Source organism: Rousettus aegyptiacus, unplaced genomic scaffold (assembly GCF_014176215.1).
Source record: "Rousettus aegyptiacus isolate mRouAeg1 unplaced genomic scaffold, mRouAeg1.p scaffold_m13_p_3, whole genome shotgun sequence".
In the NCBI taxonomy this organism is placed as follows: Eukaryota; Metazoa; Chordata; class Mammalia; order Chiroptera; family Pteropodidae; genus Rousettus; species Rousettus aegyptiacus.
The window spans coordinates 143,903,189-143,923,894 of record NW_023416306.1 but is presented as its reverse complement, the minus strand read 5'-3'; the positions used below and the strand labels follow the sequence as shown (position 1 = coordinate 143,923,894).

At 40.5% G+C, this 20,706-nt stretch overlaps 1 protein-coding gene and 1 pseudogene across 1 annotated transcript in view; one reads left to right on the top strand and one right to left on the bottom strand.

Annotated features, from left to right (window-relative positions):
* Positions 1–20,706, bottom strand: part of SYT16 (synaptotagmin 16) — a 203,940-nt gene that overhangs the window by 177,089 nt on the left and 6,145 nt on the right. The window lies entirely within an intron of this gene.
* Positions 10,051–10,169, top strand: LOC118601260 (annotated as a pseudogene).

Sequence of the window (20,706 nt, the reverse complement as noted above, 5' to 3'; positions counted from 1 at the left end):
CCATCAGAGCACAAGTCAAAGTGTGTACTTCACAACTGAGTCACTCGGGCAAAATGAAAATCTCTCATTATCTTGATTACATGGTCAGAGTTTCACTAAATATGATTCTTATTTAGAAAGAGAATGCAATGAATTCCATATTTCAGAGTGAATGTTAGGAAGCTTTTTTATCTCAGGGAAAACGTCAAGTTTACTCCTGGCTAAATGTAACCTAAAAGAATGACTGGTACTCATGTTGTATATATATGTTAGCACTTTTAACCAAAAAAGTAAAATTCTGCAAAATGAATCTTATCATCTTTCCATTATCAAACTTCACTATAAAATCAGAAAGGCATCTTATTGAAATAAGAGTCTCTAGTAAACTAGACACACACATTCATTGACACACGTGTGTGGACACACACACACACACACACACACGCAGGCAGCTCTATCAAACGTGTCGTTCTTTCTGAACACCTGCAACTCCACTTCACTTCTTATGTATGGGGAACTTCCCGACCTAATGAGGCAGTGCTCACCTCCCTCAGTGAAAGTGAAGCTGCCAAAACCTTACTTTCCCAGCTTCCCTTGCATTTGGGACAAAGACACACGATCTAGTCATTACCAATCATATGAACCCACCCAAGAGTTACAGAGACCACCCAGAGCTCCCAGTGGAAAGAGGCATGCTACAGAGAATGTAGAGTTCCTGCAGAGCAGGGCTGGTGTGGCCATGCCGTGTTCAGTGACAATGGCACCCAGGGTGCAAGCTACAGCCTCTAACACTGTGCAGTACCAGAAGTGTCCACCAGACCAGCTCTGAAGGCTGACACAGGCTCTATCCCTGGCTTCCTAGCTACAACCTGGGTCTCCAGCCCAACTGGAGATCCTGTGAACCAAGAAAAATCCTTTCCAATAACTCATGTGCTGCTTAAATCAACCAATACCGGTTGATTGCTGCAACCAAAAACTCTAAGTCAAAAAGTATGTTTTCAATGTTTTAACCATGTGACAACCAATAATATGCTTGGAGTTTTCATTATTCTTCACAATTTTCCAGTTCTTTCCCAATTCCCAAGGCTTTAGTCTTTATTCTGTATACACCCAATCCACAGAAATTTATCTAATCCCAGAAAACTCCCAAATTCCTCACTTTTAACCAGGCGTGTATCCAAAAGTAGGAAGATAAAAATCATAGGAGAAAGGTGCAGATTGAATTGCCACTTTCTTATAAGACTATTCCCTGGAGAATCAAGAAGGACTGAATATACATACTAAAACCACAATGCTCTATAGGCAGACCTCATCATTTCGAGCAAAGTCTCTCAAAGTTTAATGTGCTTATGAATTTCATGGGGATTGTGTTAAAATACAGACTCTGAGTCAGTAGGTCAGAGATTCCACAGCTCTCCCAACTCCCAGTCTGGTGGTCCACACCTGCACGTTGCATGGCAAGACTGTGAAATACTCAGTCGCTACTCCTAAATTCAAAAATAAAACTGTTCCAGGCCAAAAAACAAAAAAAATCATGTGTTCTTTCTCCATTTTCTGGAGCTCATCTCTACATCTCCTTTTATTTTTACACTTAGAATAATCGGACTCTAAAGTGGCAATACATTTCATCATTTGGCACACAACTCAATACCAAACAGAAAATTTCTTACACATCAAACAAATTAGATCTTGCTTCATTGGTTATGAACATATTAAATGGTATAAAGCTAGCCTATTTGATATAAAGGCCATTTAGGTTTTCAGTTTGGATCCTACAGAGTAAATGGAATTAAAGATCTCTACTGTTTTATGGTTCCTGAGATTCTCACTTGGGTGGACTTAAACATTTTTTCAAAAATAAATTAAATGTATAAAGGCTTATCTTTAATGCGCAGCAACCTCTGGACACAAAGGTGTGGGAGTACAAAAAATAGTCTCTGTACTTCACCCTGAGGTAAAAATACGTATTGTATCTCACCTCATTTTTCCCACAAGCACTTGATTGAATTTTTCACAGCAATGTCTTCCAAAGGGAAAGTTCTGTTTCTTTTTAATATTAACCAAATTGTCTTGTAACACATTGTGCAATTAGAGTTTATATCCACCTCCTTTATAGAACTCAGACAGCACTTCAGCAACTTTTACCCCCAAAATTGGCATCATTAATCAATGGAATTTCTGAAGGCAGAACATATTCTATTTTATTTCTAACACCGATAACTCCTCACTAAACATGTCCAAAATTTCATAATACATAAGAAAATTAAGAGGGCGCAAACAGCCCTTTTTATAGCTCTAGAAACAACTGTAGTTAGTTAGTCTACAACTTCATAGAAGGCCATGAAGTAGGTAAGATCATCTTACTTCTCACCATCCTAACATGAACTTCTTTTGTATTATGATGGATAGCTTGGATTAACGGTCAAGAATAGGAACCAGTTCATGAATTAAGGGCACTAGGGTACTTCTAATGTGAATATTCACCCTTTGTGTGTTCTGAGCGGATTCTCTGCCCCCATCACCCTCTTTGTACTGCCCTATTCATGTGAGAAAAGATTTTTTAACATAAAAATGCATCAAAGTTATGCTATGAATAAATGTTATTCACAAAAAAAAAAAAAAAAAAAGATTTGTTTCTGGTGGACAGTCTACAAACTGTCAAGAGCCATAGCCAATGGGACTGGACAGAAGGTCCAACGAGGGGAGATGAGCAGCAGCCGGGGCCCTGATGGAAAGAAGGCAGAGAAGGAAGGAGAGAGACTTGCTAAGGAGAAGCCAGACAAACCCAGCGCTGACAAAAAAAAGAACTGGAGATGAACCAGAAAGAAATGCGGTCTGTCCCTTGGACCACAAATTCATTCATGGTTGTTTGTGAGCATGGCAGCTTCCCTTCAGATAATGGAACGAGCCTATGAGTCTTTCCTTGTGTTTGGGGTATAATTTCAGCATTATGTTCTTTCAGTCAAGGACTCTAAGTTGGAATAGCAAACATTGGAGCACATCCGAAATCCCATATTCAAATATCACAGGTTTTTACAATTCACGTGTCCTCTTTTCCCAGGAAAGATCTATCTACGGTCAATATTTTAGCCCATTCTCAGTAAAACATTGAGCCCTCCTTAACAAATAATTGCCTTTCATGAGAAAATTAAACAGATAATACTGACTCATTTGCTATCATTCCTTATCTCTGAATATAATGTTTTTAGTATGATTCTCTTCTAAATTCTATGCAAAATCAGATTCTGTAAACTTAATTGTATAACAGAATGATTAATAAAGTATTTTTATTAATACATAAGCAAATTGAGCAAAACTAAACCCAGTTTTTAGAGGCTGAATTATACATCCAAACAGACATGGCTAACTCCTCTTCCTGAAGGAAACGAAAATGAGGGGACTATGAACCGTGATAGGGGCAGTTAAACCAAAGTCAGTATTTCCCAAACCTCAGGACAAAGAGTAAAGAGGGTTCTGAGTGGGCTGTGTCCCTGGCGTCAGCAGCCCCACCCTCACTGCTCAGTCCCTCTTCTCAACTACCACGGAAAAGAGTCAGCAAGAAATTTTTTGCTCTTGAGAATTGGAACCAGCAGGAAAGACACAGTAAGGAGCCAGGGCTGCTGAGATGCCATTTATTCCAGGTGAACTTGTGCTGGGAGATCTCCTGTACAAGTTTTAAACCAAGAACGGTCTTCAAAGTGGCTGTATTAAGAATTTTAAAATTTAGATATGACAGCCAGAGGTATAATTGGTCACCGGGTTAGTGACATGCAAAAAAAAAAAAAAAAAAAAAAAAAAAATTGATAAGCCTCTAGCCAGGCTGATCAAAATAAAAATGAGAAAAGACACGAATTACTATTATCATAAATGGGAGAAGGTAAATCACTAGAAATATTTTAAATAGTAAAAGGATTAACAGTGGAATATTATTAACAACATTATGCCAACAACCCTGACAAACTTTAATAACATGAACAAATTGCTTGGGAGACACATACTACCAAAGTCAACTCAAGAAGAAACAAATATCTCAGACAAGAAAAAGCTAAGAGAGTTCATCATCATCAAACCAGTATTACAAGAAATGTTAAAGGGACTTTTTTAAGAAGAAGAAAGAGAGAAAAGATTAAAAATATGAATAATAAAATGGCAATAACTACATACCTACCAATAATTACTTTAAATGTAAATGGATTAAATGTTCCAATCCAAAGACATAGCATGGCTGAATGAAAAAGAACACAAGATCCATATATATGCTGCCTATAAGAGGCCTGCTTCAGATAGAAAGATACACAGACTGAAAGTAAAGGGATGGAAAAAGTTACTTTATATGAACAGAAATGAAAAAACAAAGCTGAGGTAGCAATACTTATATCAGACAAAACAGACTTAAAACAAAGGCTACAACAAGAGACAAAAAACATTTCACAATACAATAGCCAAGATATGGAAGCAATGTAAGTTCCCATCAACAGATGATGGGATAAAGATGTACTACATATATACAATGGAATATTACTCAGCCATAAAAAAAAGAATAAAATCTAACCATTTGCAAAAACATGGATGGACCTAAAGGATATTATGCTAAGTGAAATAAGTCAGACAGAGAAAGACAAATACTATATGATTTCACTTATATGTGGAATCTAAAAACCAAAATAAATGAACAATCAAAACAAACAAACTCATAGATGCAGAGAACATTTTCATGGTTGCCAGATGGGAGGGGGTTTGGGAGAAGGGATGAAAAAGGAGAAGGGATCAAAAATTAAAAATTGGTAACTACAAAACAGTCATGTGGATGTAAAGTATACCATAGGAACTACAGTCAATAATATTGTAATAACTATGTATGATGCCAGGTGGGTACTAGACTTATGGGGAGAATCATCCATAATTTATATAAATGTCTAAGCACTATGCTATACACCTGAAACTAATACAATATAGAATATCAACTATAATTAATATATATTAAATAGTATAGATTAAACATATATGCTATTTAGGGAAGCCTTTCCTACCTTCTACTATGGTAGTATTGAAAGAAAAAAAAAGGAGAAGAAACAGTGATGTCAACAAGGAAGGCCTGAGCCCTCATCTCCCCAGCAGAAGCACAGATCTGGTAACCATTCATGGACAAAAGTTATTTTGTAAAAGCTTCAGGATCCAGGTAGACACCATGGTGAAACCCAAGAACTAGGAAGGCCACTTTGAGAAGCTAGGTCCCCACCAACTGCAAACCTGGCTGCAGACCTGGGAGCAGTCCCATCCTCCTGTGAACTCAACTCCAGCCCAGTTCATCCATGTTTCTACCACCAGCCCCTCCTGCCCAGAACTCCAGTAACAGGCCTGTCTATGCTTAGACCCAACTGAGGACCCAGAAATAGTCTCGTGACCCAGCTCTAACCCCGCTCAACCATGGTCCCAGAGGCAGACCTGGATACCTGGGCACCCAGCAGACACCATGCCCATCCATGCCTTGGTAGCAGGACACCAACCATGGACCCAAAGGTGGACTCAGAAGACCATGGTCTGGGAAACAATCCAGTTTGTCCAGGAAGCCAGCAGGAGCTATGCTCACCTGTGTCCAACTGTGGACCGGGAAGTAGCAGGCCCAAATGTGGACCTGGAAGAAGCTTTATGACCCAGCTATGGCCCCACTCTACTGTGGTCCCAGAGGCAGTCCCATCTGTCCGGGGACCCAGCAGGAACAGGTCTTTACCTGTTGAAACCAGTTTGGAAAACTAGAAGAAATGATTGTTCCTTCAAATTCATAGACACCAGTGCAAGGCTACGGGAATCATAAACAGTCAGACAAACATAACATCACCAAAAGAAACTAATAAATGTCCAGTAACGGACCCTAAAAAAAATGGAGATTCATAAACTGCTTAATAAATTAAAAATAATCATCTTAAAAATGCTCGATGAACTACAAAAGAACACAAATAGGCAACTAAATGAAATTTAAAAAACAATATGTGAATAAATGAGAGGTTCAACAAAGTAAAAGAAATCACAAAAATTTAAAAGACAAATAAACTAAAAGACATCCCATGGCCATGGATTAGAAGAATTAATATTCTTAATGTGTCTATATTTCCCAAAGCTATCTATAGATTCAATGCAATCTCTATCAAAATCCCAATGATATTTTTTACAAAAATAGAAAAAAAAAACCAAAATTCAATTGGAATCACAAAAGACCTTGAATAGCCAAAACAATTTCAAGCAAGAAAAAAAAAAAAAAAAGCTGGAGATATAACACTACCTGATTTCAAAATATATTATAAACATAAAGTAATCAGAACAGTATGGTACTAGCATGAAAACAGGCACAGAGACTAATGGAACAGAATAGAGTACCCAGAACAAACCCACACGCATACTGTGAACTGATCTTCAACGAGAGTGTCAAGCATACACAATGCGGAATATATAGTCTCCTCAGGAAATGGTGCCGGCAAAACCGGATATCCACATGCAAAAGAATGAAATTGGACCCTAAATTCATACCATATACAAAAATTGACTCAAAATAATTAAAGACAAACAAAACATGGAGCAATAAAACTTTTAAAAAGAAAACAGAAAAGAAACTTCTGGACATTGGACCGGGCAATGATTTCTTGAAAATGCTTGGATATGACACCAAAACCACAGGCAACAAAAGCAAAAATAGACAGGTAGGATCGCATCAAACTAAAACACTTCTGCGCAGCAAAGGAAACAACAAAGCGAAAAGGCAAAGGGAGAAAATACTTGTAAGCCATACATCTGATAAGGGATTAATATCCAAAATATACACAAAATACAAAACTCATAGAGGTCAATAGCAAAAACACAAATAACCTGATCAAAAAGAGGCAAAGGACCTAAGCGGATATTTCTCCCTGCAGAAAAACACACAAGTGGCCAAAAGGTATATGAAAAGGTGCTCAACATCACTAATCATCAGGGAGATGCAAATCAAAACCACAATGAGATGTCACCCCACATCTGTTAGGATGGCTATTATCAAAAGAGGTGAGGGAGTTGGGGAAGGGGAGGGCAAGAAGTGTTGGTGAGGATGTGGAGAAAAAGGAAATTTCAGATGCCATTGGTAGGAATGCTAACTGGTGCAGCCACTATGGAAAACAGTTTCCTCAAAAAATTAGAAATAGAACTGCCATTTGATCTAGCAATCCCACTTCTGGGTCTATATCGAAAGGAATTGAACATGAGATGCTCCCATGTTCACTGCAGCGCTATTCGCAACAGCCAAGATGGGGAAACAACCTAAATGTCCACTGAATGATGAATGGATGAAGAAAATGTGATATAAACATATAATGGAATATTATTCAGTCGTAAAAAATTAATAAATCCTGCCATTTGCAACAACAAGGATGGGGCTGGAAATCGTTGTGCTAAGGGAAATAAGCCAGAGAGGAAAACAAATATTGCGTATGGAATCCAAAACAGTCAAACACAGAGAAACAGAGGAGAATGGTGGTTGTCAGGGGCTGGGAGAGAGATAAAATGGGGAGGCATTAGTTAAATGGTACAAAGTTTCAGTTACACAAAATAACTAAGTTCTGAAGAACATAGGACCTATGATTAGCAATGCTGTATTATATATTTAAAATTTTGCTAAGAGAAAAAGAAAAGAAAAATCACAAAAGGAAAAATACAGCTTTTTAGAAGGAAGGACCCAAAAGGCCTCATAGCCATTAAAGAAATTGAATTTGTAGTTTAAAAAAAAAAAAGAAGAAAGAAAGAAAGAAAAAACTAAAAACAAAAAAAAAACCTCTAGGACCTAATGGTTTTACTAGAAAATTCTACTAAACATTTAAAGAAAAATAATACCGGCTTTGCACAAACACTTCAAGAAAATAGAATATAAGGAACACTCATTTTATGAGGCCAGAATCGATGCAGGACAGGGAAAATTACCCCCAAGTAACCAGGAGATGAAGCCCTGCATTAAAAGAAGAGGGTCCTTCAGCAGAGAGTGAAGAAAGAATTCAGTGCATGTTCCAAAGTTAGAGTCAAAAGGAAAGTTTATTAGAAAGAGGGTAACACTCCACAGACAGAGTGTGGTCTCCTCTCAGAGACACAGTGAGAGGGACCAAGAGAGGCTGGGAAAGAGTGAGTAGAGGAGGGGCCGAGTGTTCAGGGAATTCAGTTTACATATCATTCTTTAGTTCCTGTGAGTTATTGTTTAAAAGACTTTGTCAACCCATTTCCTTTGATACAGACACACAGTGAGGAAGGGGAAGGGTATACGGTGTGAAAAGGGAAGAATATGCAGTGTGCAAGGCCTGCTGGCACTCCCCAGCCTTTAATCCACCAGTTCCCCATGGCTTTAGCCACAGGGAATGACTCTTGGTGCCTGTTTCCCCTGCATAGGTATGGGGAATGGGCTGTCAGCAATCCCAGCAGAAATCTTCCTTTGTTCTGCAGGTTTCCTCCTGGCCTGGCTGCAGGGCTGACCAGCACATTGCAGTCTCTGATTGGGGCTTGATTAACATTTTAATTCTCTTGCCTCCTCCCTATATTAGAATTATTTTGATACCAAAACTGGGCAAAAATATTCAGATAACTTAGGTCAATATTTTCACAACAAGAACATAGAACATAGACACAAATATTCTTTAAATTTTATTCAAGGAAGTCCAACAATACATTAAGTATAATATGTAAGACCTAGTGGTTTCATCCAAGGAATGAAAGAATAAATCAACATTCAAAACCAATCAATGTAATTCGACATGTTAACAAACTAAATAAGAAAAACCATATGATCTTCTCAATAGATGCAGAAAAAGCAGTTGACAAACTTCAACATCTATTCTTGATCAAAATTCTCAGCAAGCGAGGAGGAGGTCAGCTGCCTCAACTTAATAAAGGGCATCTGCAAAAATAGAACCACGTGACTCTGGGAGCTTCAAAATCCTCTGTTGTATACATGCAAATTCACTTACTCAGGTTCTTCCCCAGCGTTTGCTGTCGTAAGCAGTGTTGTGAGGAATTTCATTATCAAGAATCCTGCTCTCTGATCACCACTCTGTGTTTCTAGTTCACTCCTCTTAAAACTCTCACTGTAACCCCCCTTGAGTCTCCCGGGATCTGCGTCCCCTCCATTCTACCACTTTTACAGCGTCTCTCACCTTCCTCATGATTTTCTTCCTTTTTTTCCCCAGCTTGCAATGCTATGAGCAGTCACTATACCTCTCACTTGTTTACTCCCTAAATTCACTGGCCTCTTCCCACTGCATCAGACCCACTTAGCAAAACCATACCTGTAGTAAAATCCAACTCTCTGCTGACTCTGCTTGTACTACAGCGGCTGAAGAAAACCACAGGAGAAAACCACTCAGTGAGCTGAATGGCCTCACATTGTATTCATGGCACAAGCCTCAGCGGGGATCCTCAGTGCTGTGAGGCAATCTTCCTTTATCTGGCCATCTCCCTATATTTCCCTAGTCTCTTCTCTCTCCCTCTCCTAGCCCGACTCTGAAACTATCTGTTGTGAAAGTCCAGATGTTTTTATTTCTGACCATTACAGGCCAATACTTCTATAAAATGCAATAAAAATGTTACAGCAATGTCAACTGCTATAAAACTTTCTAAATATTTACTTTCACCTTCTGTATTTATCTGACAGCTCAGTAACCAAGAGCTCACAAACTAGCCAGTCCCGGTGGTGCAATCTCAGATGACCCTTTCACACCTTCTCCTCTCCCTGCAAACTGCCAACACCTCCCGCCCCTTTTCACTCTTGAGTTGATAACCTTGTTTCCTCTTTTGCAGGGAAGAAATGAAGGATGATCAGAAGGGTCCAACCTTCCATATACTCTTTCTCTCCCTTTACTGCAGATGAATGCCCACATCTCCATTGAAGTCCAAATCCTCCACCAAATCCTCCACCAAGGGACTGGGTCCCGCCGCTCTCATCTGCTCAAGGACACTGTTCCATCAATTCTTTCTCTCACATCAAAGATTTTTTCCTCTTCTGAGTCATCCCCATCAGTCTAAATGCTCTTGTTTCTCCCATTTTAAAAATAATAAATCTCTCTATTCTACGGCCATGCCACCCTGAACATGCCTGATCTCATCTGATCTCAGAAGCTAAACAGGGTCGAGCCTAGTTAGTACTTGGACAGGAGACCACCTAGGAAGACCAGGTGCTGTAGGCATTAAAAAATAATAATAATAATTAATAACAATAACAATTAATAATAATAAATCTCTCTTGATGCCACTTCCCCTCTGGCTTCTTTATTCCACAATTTTTTTTGTGTGCTGCCTACTACACTTTCCCCAGTCTCTCTTCACCTTTCCACAGCCTACTCTACTCAGGTATGCGTCCCAGCACGCCCTTAAGCTGCTTTCTCAAAGACATTCACGTTGTAAAATCCAACAGTCAACTGTCACTTTTGAAGCAGTTAAGATGGTCTGCTACAGGTTCCCTGGGCCCACCTCTCATGTCCACCACAGCTGTCCCGTGCTCACTAACAGCATCTTCACAAGCACCCACCTCACCTCAGCTTTTCTGCCTCAAGGCTTTCTCCCAAAGGAGCCTTCAAAGCACAGAAATAGAGGGGAGCTAACACTCCCAAAAAAACCCTCATCCAGATAAATGGAGACCAGATAAATGTCCCAGCTTCCTGCTGTTTGAAGAGACAGTTTTGGTGGCACGCTGGACCCTTCTCAGATGTCTCAGTGGAGTGACTCCATAACCTGGAGCAGCCACCTCACTAACACACCCCTTAGTGGCTTTCCTCCCCCACAGTCTCACCTCCCCACTCCCGTTCCTATTACTTGGATCACCTCCCAAATAAATACCTGAACCCAAGACCTTTGTACCCAAGGCTCTGCTTTTAAAGGAACCCACACTGAGGCAATCTTTATCTAACTCATCAACCACATTTGACATAGTTGGTCATTCTCTCTGCCTTGAAGCAAATTTGTACTTGGCTTCTAGGATACTACCTCTCCTGTTTTATCTCATGCCTCACAGATCACTCCTTCTCAGTCTCTGCTAGTCATCCTCCCTCACCTCTGGGTCCTTAGCTACTTTTCCATGCCAATGCTTACTTCTTGGGGGATGTGAGCCAGTCTCATGGCTTTAAATGCTACCCGAAGGCTAATGACTCTCAAAATTTTATATTGAAACCAGGTCTTTCCCATGAACTCCAAAGTCAGACATCTGGCTGCCTATTAAATATCTATACTGAAATGTTTAACAGACATTTCAGACTTGATGTTTCCAAAGCTGGACCTCTGACTCCCCTGCCAACCCTCACCTGCCCAGACCTACTCCTTCCATTGTCTTCTCTCTAAATTCATGGCAACTGCTTCCTTCCAGTTGTTCAGGCCAAAATCCTTACAACAATCCTTGGTATCTTTGTCTCATACCCCATATTCAGTCAACCGCTTGAGCTCGAGAACTTTGTTTTTGATTTGTAGTTGATGAATTATAAAGAGAAAAGCTTTCTAGACATCGAGCTAAAGATCAATAGCTTATCTGGGTTCTTTCAGAAGGATTAGAATATTTATTCAATATAGCACTCACAGTTCATATAACCTTATCTCCTCTACTTCCTATAAAAGGCAAGTGTGATGAGAGAAAAATCTGAGAAGAGTCCTTAAGTAAGGACTAAGTGCTAGAATTATCACTACTATGAGACAAAAGACCCTAAACTCCTTTCTATAACCACCTTAAGTAAGGACTAAGTGCTAGAATTATCACTACTATGAGACAAAAGACCCTAAACTCCTTTCTATAACCAAGTGAGGTCAGAATGGGGAGGTTTTTGCTGTGTATGTCATCACGAGGCAAGCGGAAAAAAAATAAGCAACAGTGTTTACAAAATTTAGGTAAACTCCTAAAGAATTCATTTGTCCTCTGTGCTTGAGTTTCCCTATTTGCTAAATGTAGGTTCCCACGGTACATTAAAACCTGACCCTGAATATAGCAGCAGACACAAATACCCAGCCCGTAAAGGGCCCAGTGACTTAAGGGTCCAAAATGCTTTCAATTCTGCTGCCTTTGAAGCTGTTTTTGGCCAGGACAAGAAAAGAACAACAGAAAGTCAAACTCCACACTTTAAATCACCAGTAAGTCAACAGGCAAAAAAAAAAACAAAAAAAAAAAACAAAAAACTGTGTTTGTAGTATCAACTTGATTCAAAAAAAAAAATTTTAATTGACTTTCAAATAAAAATGATGCCTTGTCTTTTCAAATAAAAAATCTTTCAGAACAACTGTCATTTTCATACCAGCTAGTTCAGCCTCTTAACCCTGTCACAGAGTCAAAGAAGACATAATGTTGGCCTCGAGAGTAATCAGAACATTCTGATTCACTAATTATCACCAACACATTCAAAGGCAAACAGAAGGACTAGCGCATTTCTCATTCAAACCAAAACAAATTTTTGTCAAAGGCATCTGACGTAGACAACATCAAAGGAATAAACAGAAAGATAGTCTCTTCCTTCAAAGTGCTTACAATTTAGTTACTGGATAGATATAATAAAATTCAAAAAAAAAAATTTAAGATAATCAATTAAAATTAAAGAATTTCAAATTAACTGGAATCAGATATTCCGAAAGACTTTTAATTAAAAATTGCTAATCTAGGAGTTCCCCATTACTTCTAATTAGGTGCTACTGAATAGGAAAGCGCTGACACAGGGTAAAGTCATTCTTTTTTCTTATAACCAAACCAGGTAAGCTGGGGAGCTACCAAGCACTATCTGTGGCATGGAACAAAAGCCAGGGACACAGGTATAAGTGTGTCCCAACACAATGACTGCTAAGAGTGTGACTTGCTGGCCTCAAAGATAAATTAAAAGTTTCTTGGTATGGTAAACGAGGTCCCCTGAGATTAGGCTCCAACCCAGCTCGCTTGCACTCACTCGCTCCCCCAAAGAATTCCTACACAGGCATCACACTGGGGCACAAAGCGTTCCTCCCATCAAGCCGGCACTTTAGGTACCCTCGCAATCTTGCAGTCCCACTGCCTGGAATGTCCCGTGCCCCACTTCTTCCCCACCATGAGGGTGCTTTCTCACACGTCTGGGCCCAGCTCAAAGTCCCTCTCCTGTGGGTAAGTCTTTCTGCCACATCAAATGGCATTTTGGTCACTTCCTTCATCACTCCCACACAACTCTGGATATACTCCTCTACTAGCATTAGGACCCCATTTACATTATGTAATTGTGACTGAAAGGTCATCTTCTTATTTTGAGAACCCGTATAGCACTTACCCTAAGTACAAACTCTATAAACAAACATCCATTCAACTGCTAGAGCTGACCCAAGTAAAGAGATGATTTTGCCCTGTGGGCCTTAGGCCTGGTTCCAGCACCAGACACAATTGGAACAGGATGATTTATTGACATGTTAATTTGTCCTTTCTTCTTGCCACTATTGCTATTATCAGCATTTTTATTTCTCCTTCCCAAGAAGGTAGACAGCTATAAGTTTGGAGTTCTGGACGCCTTGGCCAGAAACACATAGGTTTTTTAATGGTTTTGTGTATTGTGGGGTCATAAATGGAAGTTGCAAGGTACCCACCGAATTTCCGCCCAGTGATTTGTGAAAGAGGGCCTCCGTTGTGAGGGAAAGGACATCAATATTCCTAAAGACCAGGAAAGGAATGAGTTTGATGGATTGTACTCTCCCAGGCCCCGTTCCCACAGTTCCTAAATCTGGCGGGGTGTGGTACTCCAGGAAGCCTACAGTGGATGGATCCTATGTACTGTGTCCCAGAGTTATCAATGGTGTGACTAGCTGAGCGTGCAGCTGGGGAGTGGAGGTGTCTTCTGACTCGTCCTAGATGCTCTTAGTCTTCAGCTGCAGCGTATCAGACAATGCAGCTGTCATGGTGGAGCTGACTGGGCTCTCCACCGACCCACTCCAAATCTGTGTCATTGTATTAGCCTGGGATTCTGCTATGAATCCATGGAGTGGGCAAAGATACCTCAGTAATGACTGAGATTGAATTTTTCCTCTGACCAGGCAACTAAGTAGATGTAATTTAGAGAAATAAGGGAATGCGACCTAAAATAATATTGTGATATAAAATTAATAACTACTATACGATGCTCATTCAGATCCCCTGAAGTATTACAGGAGCTTTCAGAGCATTCTTGAAGCAGCTTTGGGACATAGCATTGGCCCATTCTCACTTTGAACACACATTACCTAATATATCAAGATGCTATTATAAAAACAGTAAAATTTATTGCACAAATAAATGTTGATAACTGCTAGAAAGTCCTCTTGTAGTATGTGCTGCAACATATCCCTTCAAATTACATTGGTTGGCAAAGCCAAAGGCCAAAACAATCCAGCTTTTCAGGATTCCGGGACCTAGAAAGGAGGCTGACACTTAAGGAAGTACAATTCTCAATCATGGCCACAAGGTGGCAGAGTGACTCTGTACACCAGAAGCAAATCTTTAACTTGTAACGTTCTGGAATCTAAGGTTTGTTACAGAATCCAGGAGACAAAGTTAACATAGTAGAGTCAGAAAGCCTGTTTATAGAGGGCTTTTCTGCTGAGGGATTTATCCTCATATTGTTAATATTCCTGTTTTATAGAGACAGGCCCTCCAACAGCCTTAGTGAGGCCTGAGCAGCTCTCAGATACTGAACCCACAGCTCAAGGACCAGCCTCCCCTGCTCTGCAGAGAATCAGTATCTGTAACCAGGCCTGGCTAGCACAGTTACCACTGAACAGGGTTCCGAATTGAAACCCCCTCAATCTCAAGGGCCTTAGAGGGCCTCCAAACAGAAAAGAAAGACATGCTCAATGGCAAAAATTTCATCAAAGCCAAACTCAACTGCCTCAGTAATGCGAGTGTAGCCTTTCAATAACACTCTTCAAACAACTTCGCTCACTCCTGTCAGTATGAGTTAGCACACCTCCTGTGGGGGAGACCGGGAATCCGCAGACAGCAACCATGAGAAAACTGCCATAAGTTCACGAGAGAAAATACACAACTAATTCGATATTAATTTGAGACTACAAGAAAACTTATTCAAAGAAATGTGGAAAATCCTAAGAAATAAGGAAGAAATTTAAAAGTGGAGATATATACTACCTATGACTAAGTGGCTAACAAATTTATTTCTCTAGCACCTTGAGGTAATTCTGTAAGCTGCTGCATACTCTCTAGTTAAATCTCTTTTTTTCTTAAAGTAGTTGAGTGAGTTCTATTGCCTGTAATAAAAAGCTCAATTATTCACTATGCTGCATACTGGAAACTAATATAATATTACATGTCAACTGTGATTGAAAAAAATTATTTAATTTAAAAAAATCTGATGCTTTTTGAGAGCTACCCTTATGTAAAATAAATACTTTAAACTATTAACAATCTTTAGTTTTTATATAAACTAGTATTTTCATTCTCCAATTTAAAAAAAAACTGTTAAGTAAAACAGATTAACAAAAAAACTAATTATTACAGAAAACAAGGAAAAAATGGAATTGCTAAATCATTCTGTAGAAAAAAAAAGATAATCAGTGGGAGGAGGAGAAGAAAATAAGGAGAAGATGGTGAAGGAACAGCTAATACATGTTAGAATGGGCACGTCTAATATTCAGTTTTAAGCTGTTTGTGTTACTAAAATAAAAAAAAACTTCTTCAATTGCCACAAAGTATCAATTTGTCTTCTATATGTGCAAATAAATGTCTTTCAAACAAATACATCGTATGTGTTCATGTCAATTAAGAAAAATGGATTTAGTTTCTCGTCTGGGTCGGTACAATGTAGACACAAGAGCAGCCATCGCAGTCAACATACAGAGATCACAAGACACTTAGAAGCAGGAACAAAGAATTGGACGAGGTTATGATAAATCAAGCTCTAGGAATTTGACTTCTATGATTTGTATGAAGGGGGGATGTGGGAGTCCAGAATTTGAGCTGACCTTGGAGTTACACAAGGATAAGCTGCTTGCACCCCAGTGGCTCTCAAACTCGGCGTGCATCGGAATCACCAGGAGAGGCCGTTAAAGCAGATTGCTGAGCTCTGTGAGTGTCTCTGTAGGCCCTGCCCCAGCAATGCAAGCTTGGTTGATGTTAGAATTCGTTTCTGAGAGAGGCAGTTATCATTTCAGGCTTTACTATCCAATGGTATCTAGTTTTAAAGAGGCATGTGATACACCAAACAAAAATCTAGTTGAAGAAGTAGATGCTAAAAATTTCATGGTGGGCATCTCTAAGATGATCTCCAATTGTCTTCACTGCCTAGTACTCATACTCTTATTTAATCCTTTCCCTCTGAGTTGAGGCAGAATCTATGCTTGCCTCTAAGCAATAGAATATAACAAAGGTGATGATTCTATCACATAAGATTTTAATACCTGTCTTGCTAGGAGACTCTGTCCTTTGCTGGCTTTGATGAAATAAGTGCCCCTATTGGGGTGGTTCATGTATTAAGAAGCTGAAGGTGGCCTCCAGCCAACAGCCAGTGAGAAGTGGAGCTCATCAGTCTATCAGCCTACAAGGGACTGATTCCTGCCAATACCATGTGAGTTTGAGAGTGAACCCTGCCCCAGTCAAGCCTCAGGCTTTCGGATGAGTACCAAGCCCTGGCTGACACCTCAACTGCAGCCTTGCAGACTCCTGACTCCCAGAAGCCCTGCCCAGACTCCTGATTAACGGAGCTGTGAGATGACAAATGTGTGTTACCACTAAATTTGTGGTAAGTTGTTATGCAGCAATAGATAATAAATACAAGGGGAGCACAAACAAAAATACCCATAATATAATTATGACTATAATTATCATCAGTAAATCTAACAATTGATTTTATGCTAATGGACCAGTTGGGAAAGACATTATAGTGCACCTCTACAAAACCTGAGGACAGGACTGAGATTCAAGATGGCATAGAAGATAAAGGCTGTTCATGTCTCCTATAACAACCACATCAAAATTATAACAAAACTACAGAGCAACCAGTATGCAGAATTGCCAGAGGTCTGGGCTAAACAGAAGCCCTATGTCTAGGTCACTTCAAATAACAAGTCACTTCAAAAAGGTAGACATTGGACATGGTTCTATAGTGCAGCGGTTAGCACTTCTGCTTTACATGCAGAAGGTCCTGGGTTTGTGCTCCAGGTGGAGCCACAGTCCATGGTCTACGGCCATGCCACCCTGATGTCTGATCTCAGAAGCTAAGCAGGGTCAGGCCTGGTTAGTACATAGATGGGAGACCACCTAGGAAGACCAGGTGCTGTAGCCAGGTGCTGTAGGCATAAATAATAATAATTTAAAAAAAAAAAAAAAAAAAAAGGAGGGCAGAGACACGAAATGGCCCAGTCCCACAATTGTGTGTAGCCATCAAGAATTGGGAGGGTTCTCTTGGCTGCAGAGCCACTTCCCCCACCTGAGGAGTGAGGGGTCCCAGCTGTACCAGCTGTACAATGGGCTCCTCAGTTCAGGGTTCCAATGCCAGGAAGTCCTCACAACTTCTGGCTATGAAAACCAGCAGAGGTTGTGGCTGAGAAAGATGGATGGCTGCAGGAAGCGGAGACCTTCCCTCTTAAAGGGCTCACGCCTGGCCTTGCTTGTTGATGGACTGACTCACTCTGAGCTACAGCGCTGCTTGAGGGGTGCCAGGGACATATGGGATGGCACTGAGCTATCAGCATTCAGGGTGAGGGCTGGAGGGGCAGCCTGCACCCAGCCAGAGGTGCAGGAAGAAGCCATTGTTGCTTTATTAAGCCCTCCTCTGTCCTGGCCTGCAGACAGATGCAGGCGCCATCAACCTAGATAACACATGCTGCTCCACCCAGAGGATTCCCTGAGACCCCACCTTTCCCAACTTGTGGGCTCACCCAAGCTGCTTCCAGTGATTTATTCCATACACACAGGCTCTCTTGGCTCCTGCTGCGAACTTTCATAAAATCTCTCAAAGGCTCACAAAACCCAAAGAAGCAGCATCTGGCTTCAGCATGCTCTGTACCTATTGCTGAGCAGCCCCAAGCCACATGCCAGGGGCAGTCGGCCTCCGTTTCTGACTTGTTCCCTCAAGGCACCTACAAGCCCAGAACTGGAGGCAGCCATATGTGAATTGCTTGGTGACTCTTACCAAGTGGCCTCTGAGGTGCATAGGCTGCTGCTGAACTTCGCCTGCAGCCGGACCCCTCTCAGGTCTGTGCCAAGGGGCCCCACAGGACCTCTACTACATAAAGCCACTGTACTAAGACCAGAAGACTTAGGAGCCCTACCTGATACATAGAAACAGACACAGGGAGGCAGCCAAAATGAGGAGACAAAGAAGCATGTCCCATACAAAAGAATAGAACAAAGCTTCAGAAAAAGAATTCACCAAAATGGAGACAAGCAATCCACAATATGCATAGTTCAAAACACTGGTTATAAGGATGCTCAAGGAACTTAGGGAATGAGTAGATGAACTCAGTGAGAACTTTAACAGAGATAGAAAACATAAAAATGGAGATGGAAAACATAGTAGGGAACTAGTAAGAAGTGAAGAATACAATGGCTGCAATGAAGAGTCCATTAGAGAGAATCAACAGAGTGAATGAAACAGGGGATCGAATTAGTGACATCGAGGACAGGGGAGAAGAGGACACCCAATCAGAACAGGAAAAAAGAATCTAAAAAAAACAAAGGTAGTTTAAGTAGCCTCTGGGACAACGTTAAGAGTACCAGCGTTTGCATCACAGGGGTACCAGAGGTAGAAGACAGAATCAAGGAATTCAAAACCTACTTGAAGAAATAATGATGGAAAACTTCCCTAACTTGGTGAGGGAAATAGATATACAACCTCAGGAAGTTCAGAGAGTCCCAAAAATGATGAACCCAAAGAGGCTTCCACCAAGACACATCATAATTAAAATGTCGAAGGTTAAATTCAAAAGGAATCTTAAAAGCAGTAAGAGAAAAGCAATTAGTTACCTACAAAAGAGCTCCCATGAGACAATTTCTCAAGAGAAGCTTTGCAGGCCAGAAGGGCTTGGCACAAAATATTTAAAATGATGAAAACCCAGAACCTACAACCAAGATTACTTAACCCAGCAAAGTTATCAATTTAGAATCAAAGGACGCATAAAGAGCTTCCCAGACAAGGAAAAGCTAAAGGAGTTCATCACCACCAAGCCAGTATTACAGGAAATGTTGGAGAGACTTCTTTAAGAAGAAAAAAAATATATACCAAAAGCCTAAAGAATGTTAATAACTATATATCTATCAATGACTACTTCAAATGGAAAACAATTAAATTCTCCAATCAAAAGATAGGGTGGCTGAATGGATAAGAAAACAAGACCCTTACATATGCTGCCTGCAAAAGACTTACTTCATATTAAAAGACACACAGAGACTAAAAGTAAGTGGATGGAAAAGATATTTCATGATGGTCTTAGAGGGTAGTGTGCTGAGCGGAGTAAGGCATATACCGGAAGGCAAATGCCTTATGACTGCACATACATGTGGAATCTAAAGAACAAAACAAACAAATAGAAACAAACTCAGATACAGAGAACATTTTGAGGGTTACCAGGTGGGAGGGAGGTTGCAAGGGGGTCAACGAAAAAGGGGAAAGGGAGTAAGAAGTACATATTGGTAGTTATAAAACAGTCATGGAGATAGAAAGCATAGCATAAGGAATATAGTCAATAATATTGTAATAACTATGTACAGTGTTGAAGGGGCACTAGATTTATTGGGGTGATCACTCTGTGAGTTATATAGATGTCTAATCACTATGTCATATGCCTAAAACTAATATAGTATTGTGTGCCAACTATAACTGAGAAGTAAAAATTACTTTAAAAAACCTGAGGACGGGATGGTAGAAGCTGAGGAGTGAAGGGTTGTCTCTCCGTCCTCCCTGTGGAGAAGCAGGGCAGAGCTGGATGTAGGCAGCCTAGCTGCTGGTGATGCTGCAAACCTGAGATTGACAGAGCCAGTGTGTTTCAGTCAAAATTCAGAGGAATAGTGAACCAGAAGGGGAAAGTAGGTTGGCAAATATGGAGAGTAAGAGCATGAGCTCGGACGCAAGAGAAACGGACTGTCAAGGCAGGCAGTGGGAAAGCATCCCAGGGCAGGGGTGGGACACAGAGAAAGGCTCCTCTCAGAACCTGGATGGCCAAGGTCAGGACTATGAGACACCAGGCAGAGGAGGTCCTTATGTATAAACGTTACTAGAAGATTAAACCTTTTCAAAACTCAATGATGAAAAACCAGCAATTTCCTCAGGCTTATTGACATCATCAGACAGTCTTTTTCATAAGACTTCAGGAGAGTAGCAAACTCTAGGAAGGGACCCTGAAGCAACATCCACCCAGCGCTGTAGCCACAGCAGTCATGCCCAGGAAAGGGGCAGGCCCCAGAGCCCGAAGAGAACAAGCACCAAGAGCAAATCAGCAGACAGGATCCCAAATTGCTCCTGGATCTTCAATAAAAGAGGTAGTTGTGGCAGCCCCTGTAAGAGCCTACCACTGAAATAGCCCTAGATTATCACAATTGTAAATGTGCACATGCACCACAATCTCACATCCTCACTGTACATCCTGCAAGGAGACTTGTACAAAACAATAAGCACTGGTAAAGAAATCATGATTAATATTTCTATTTAAAACCTGAATCCCATACCTTTGGGCAGTTTCTCCTAGATTCCCTTCCTTAGAGTCTTACATTGCTAAAACAGATCATTTGGTCCTAATTTTATACTCTTCACAAAG